This window comes from Myotis lucifugus, unplaced genomic scaffold, assembly GCF_000147115.1.
Source record: "Myotis lucifugus unplaced genomic scaffold, Myoluc2.0 scaffold_60, whole genome shotgun sequence".
NCBI lineage: Eukaryota > Metazoa > Chordata > Mammalia > Chiroptera > Vespertilionidae > Myotis > Myotis lucifugus.
Window position 1 is genome coordinate 6,760,769 of NW_005871108.1, and position 5,436 is coordinate 6,766,204.

Genomic DNA, 5,436 nt, shown 5'->3' on the forward strand with positions numbered 1-5,436 from the left:
ACTGGGGGACTCCGGCAGGGCTGAGAGACTGGGGGCCATCATCTTGTGGCTATGGGCACCACCATCTTTGTGATGGAGTGATGGTTAATTTGCATATTACCCTTTTATTAGATAGAGTTGGAATGTAAGCTCTAAGAAGAAAGGAATTTTATTGTTCTTGTTTATAGATGAGTCCCCAAGGCCTAGAAGAGTGCCTGGCACATGGTAGATGCTCAATAAATATTTGCAGCACGGATGATATTAGGAGAAGGTGGCCTGCCCTAGCAATATAGCTTAATGAATAAACATTACATGTGCCCAGACACTCTGTATACATGATTCCATCCTCACAGCAACCCCATGAGGATGGTAACGTGATCATCCCCATTTTACAGATGATGGCATGGAGATACCTGGAATTGAACTCAGGCAGGCTGACTCAAGGCCCCACTCTGAGTCATCCTGCTGCCTCCCCCCTTTTTACCCTGGAATTCTCAAGGAGGGCTCTCTGTGGGGGGAAAAAGATTGGGCCCAGGTTCTGGGGGCATCATTATCCAAAGGAATAAATCACTAATGGTAAAATTATGCTCTAGAGTGGAGTTTAAAAATCTTATTGAAGTGATTAAACATAAAATGAACCATTTAAAGTGTACAATTTAGTGGCATTTAGTATATTCACAATGTTATGTAACCACCACCCCTATCTAGTTTCAAATTAACTTTGTCATCCCTAAAGAAAACCCCATTAAGCAGTTTTCCCCCATTCTCCTCTCTCCTGAACCTTTGGCAACCATCAATGTACTATCTGTCGATAGGTATAGATTTACCCATTCTAGATATCCTATATAATAAAGAGGTAATATGCAAATTCACCATCACTTCAACACACAAGATGGCCAACCCCATGTGGACACAGGATGGCCAGCAGGGGAGGGCAGTTGTGGTCGATCAGGCCAGCAGGGGAGGGCAGTTGGGGGTGACCAGGCCAGCAGGGGAGGGCAGTTAGGGGCGACCAGGTTGGCAGGGGAGGGCAATTGGGGGGGACCAGGCCTACAGGGGAGGGCAGTTGGGGGCGACCAGGCCAGCAGGGGAGGGCAGTTGGGGGGTGACCTGGCCAGCAGGGGAGGGCAGTTAGGGGCAACCAGGCTGGTAAGAGAGGGCAGTTAGGGGTGACCAGGCTGGCAGGGGAGGGCAGTTAGGGGCGACCTGGCCGGCAGGGAGGGCAGTTAGGGGCAATCGGGCCGGCAGGGGAGCAGTTAGGCATTGATAAGGCTGGCAGGGGAGTGGTTAGGGGCAATCAGGCAGGCAGGCAGGTGAGCGGTTGGGAGCCAGCAGTTTTGGATTGTAAGGGGGATGTCCGACTGCCCGTTTAGGCCCGATCCCACCGGGCACTCGGACATCCCTCAAGGAGTCCCAGATTGGAGAGGGTGCAGGCTGGGCTGAGGGACACACACATCCCCATGCACAAATTTCATGCACTGAGCCTCTAGTTTTAAATAAATGGAATCATACACAATATGTGAACTTTTGTGTCTGGCTTCTTTCACTTAGCATGATGTTTCTGAGGTTCATCCTTGTAGCATGTATCATATCAGCACTTCATTCCTTTTTATGGCTGAATAATATTACTGAGTGTGTGTGTGTGTGTATGTTGAAGGCAGCTTGGTGAATGTGATTTTGGAGCAATCATGTTTTGAATCTGATTCTATGGAGATGTAGCTATGTGGTGTTAGGCAAAGGAATTCACATCTCTGATTTTCAAAGTTCACTAAATGGAGATCATATAACAACCTTGCAGAGCTATTGAAAAATTAGACACACTGTGAGTATATATGGTGCATAGCAGTAGTTTATAAATGGGAGCAACGAAAACGATTATTCAATCCAGAACAAAATTGTTATCATTAAAACATGATCTTGGCTTCCTCAGAAGATGAGCACGTCCTTAACCCCACAGTCCTGGGAAACCAAAGTTAAAAGAAGGTTCCAAGGTTGAGCTCATGCTTGCTTTTGCAGTTGGAGAGCTCTTTTAATTTCTGGTGGATTGTGTCTTCAGTTTTCCCTTCCTCATTTATTCAACAGTTCTTCAAATCATGGAGGCTGAAAGCTACATGGCAGCAAAGGGGAGAAGAACTACCTTTAAAAAAAATTCTAAATTAATTCACGAAAGGAGTCCATTAGTCATCAGGGAAATGCAAATTAAAACCACAATGTGATACCAGAATGACGACAATAAAAAAGACTGACCAAAAAAAAAAAGACTGACCTTAGCAAATGTTGCGGAGTCTCTGAGTGACGAACTCTCAATGATTGCCGGTGGAAGTGCAAAATGAACCACGTTAGCAGACCATTTGGGAGCTTCTTTACAAAGTTCAGCATACATCTACCCTATGATCCAGCATTCCACTCCTAGGTATTTACCCAAGTGAAATGGAAATACTTACCCATGAAAGTCTTGTACTAAACTCTAGCTAGAATGTTCATAGCAACTTTCATCATAGTAATAGGCAAAAACTGAAAATAGCTCAAATGCTGATCAAGAGAATGGATACACTGCAGTGTGTTTAGGCAGTGAAATGCTACACACCAAACGCAATGATCTACTCATACACCCAATAACACGAATGAACCTCAAAGCTATTATTTTAAGGGGAAAAGGCCAAACATACCCACAAACACAAATACAATGCGTACTGCCTGGTCCTATTCATAGAGAATTCTAAAACAGACAAGACTAACCTAGGGTGATAGAGATAAGATCAGGGGTTCCTGGGAGGATTGACCAGGAAGAGGCATGAGAAAACTTTCTGCGGTAATTGCAATGTTCTCTATCTTGATATGCAGTCATCAAAATGGAATGTTTAACATCTGAGCATTTCATTATGTGTAAATTACACCTTAACAAAAAAATATTCCTGTGGGCCAGGTACTAAGTAAGCTATGCTCTTTGTACATATTATGTCATTTAAGTTGTCAGCAAATCCCATGAGGTAGATATTATGGTCTCTGCTTTAGAGATGAGAAAACTCAGAAAGGTTAATCAATTTACCTCAGGACACACAGCTAGAAAATTAGATTAGAACCCAGGGGGTATGACCCTAAAGCCCATCCTCAAGGATCCCTTTTTCCTCAACACATTCTCTTCCCTGAGATTTTACAGATGGGGAAACTGAGTCCCAGTGAGGGCTGGAAACATGCTCAATACCATTTAGCTCTTTGGAATCAGAATCGAACTAGAACCCAGATCTCTTGAGCTTTCTTATTATATCACATTCTCACTTGGGCAAAGAGATCAAGCTCACTCCTACTTCTGCCCATATTGGGGTTGGGAGCTAAAAATATAATTTTTAAAGAGTTGAGTACAAATTCATGTTGTAGGAGACCAAACTGGAGGCACAGATATCTAGTAACTTCAAAATGAGAGACAGCTTTCCACCTCTCTTCGTACTGCTAGACAGAGTCATCCCAGGTTGGTTTTCTGTGGATTATGGAAGTTTACCGTTCACTCTCCCTATAATTCTACCCGCAAGACCCCACCAGACTCACCTGTTAACCTCTGTCCATGCCTTCTTGGGTAGCCAGATGTCCAAACCCTCTAACATTCAGCAGCTCCCTCTGCTTAATTTAAGAGGAGCAATCAGTTGGAATGCTGGCATGGATTAGCATAAAAAGCAGCCAATCTAATTTGGTTTTAACTCACATCCAGTGGACATTAACAGTGGTTGCCAGGTTCAGCCCATCATGTTGTTTAAAAAAACACTGTTGTTTTTGGTGGTCTTAGAAGGTCCCACCTTGTGTTTTGGGAGAAGTTGGCTCAAAGCATGATCTTTTCCTCCCCACAAAGCTTGATCTCTGGAAGGAAAAATATGTATATCCCAGCTCCCTCAGCCTCTGTCCACTAAAGGGAAACTTCATTTTGAAATTTCTTTGTCTCCTTTTTTAAAAGTTGCAGAATGTATTTCATGTTCTGTCTTTTCTCTGGAACTGGCAAATAGTGCTGTGAATGAATCACCCTGTTTCTGGGAATGTTTTGCTCCAAGAGTTCAAGGGTGGGGGTGGGTCCAACAAGATGATAAACAGCCTCTTGAGGGATCTCTCCTCCCCCCACCACGGGGCCTGTGGCCTGTGGCCTGTGAGTTCATAGAAAGGGACCATGGCTGAGCTTTCTGAGACTGCTGGGTCTAACCTGGTTTTGCAGATAAGGAAACCTAGGCTTTAGTGTTTATGGAAGGGGAGCTATGAGGCAGAGTCAGGGCCATGTATGTGAGCGCGATTCATTGCCACTGATCGTGGACCTGTGGATTGTGCCTTCATTGCTCCGAGCTTCAACTTCCTCCTCTGGAAAATGAGGGCAGGAAAAATGATGTCCCTGCTGGTTTTTAATCATTTAGGGGCTCTATGCATCTACACGCTGCCTGGTAGAAGTGCTGAATCTGAAATGTGGTACTTTGCCTCCCAAGCCAGAGAAGCATCAAGGCCTGTGGGCTTCACAAGGCATCAAGCAGCTCATTTCATTCAAGTCCCTGCTCTGTCTAGACCAGTGGTTCTCAACCTTCCTAATGCCGTGACCCTTTAATACAGTTCTTTATGTTGTGTGACGCCCAATTTCATTGTTACAAATTGAACATAATTAAAGCATAGTGATTAATCACAAAAACAATATGTAATTATATATGTGTTTTCCGATGGTCTTAGGCGACCCCTGTGAAAGGGTCGTTCAACTCCCAAAGGGGTCGCGACCCACAGGTTGAGAACCGCTGGTCTAGACCCTGACCTGGGCACGGGGGACACCAAAATGGATCAGACATGCCCCTTCCTTCAATCTGTGGGGCCAGGTAGACACACAGACAATTATAAGAGACTTGACAAGCCTGGTGATACTTTGCCTGAGGGATTTGGGAATGCAAAGAGGGCCCTAACCACACTGCCTGGGGTCAACTATAGAAGCTCTGTGGTCCAATCCCCTGGACACTTTGTTATCCCTGCCTTCTCTCATGTGGCCCCCTGACAACATCAGGCTGACCTAGGAGAACCCCCTTCTGGGGAGCTCAGAACCCCTTTGGAAGCCTTTTACTGTAGCTTTTTAGATGTGAGGGCTCCTTGGGGCTCTACATGGCTTTCTTCTCATCCTATACACAATATCTTACTGTGAGCCTCAGTTTTCTGATCAGTGAAATGGGCATAATGATAGTTTGTTTTTCAAGGGGTTGATGAAGGGATTAAATGAGGTACTATACTTAAGGCACTTAGTTCCTGATGCAGAGTGTGCTCAGTTAAGTGTTGGCTGAGTGTTACTAGTTTTTCAACATCTCCATGGATACATAATAGGTTTCTCCAACATAATTTGGCTAAAACGGAACTCTTGACTGTTTCCTCACAGTGGACTCCTACCCAGACTTCCCCATCTCAGTAAATGATAACTCCATCCCCTCAAACCAAAAACCTGGGAATCAATCT

General features: G+C 44.7%; 1 long non-coding RNA gene across 1 annotated transcript; it reads right to left on the reverse strand.

The window, feature by feature from the left end:
• Positions 1-1,810: 1,810 nt before the first annotated feature.
• LOC106697306 lies at positions 1,811-3,959 on the reverse strand. The gene is made up of 2 exons (XR_002829477.1): positions 3,526-3,959; positions 1,811-2,086 (listed from the first exon to the last, which is right to left on the reverse strand). It is a non-coding gene; the product is annotated as an uncharacterized LOC106697306 (long non-coding RNA).
• Between the last annotated feature and the right edge of the window lie 1,477 nt (positions 3,960-5,436).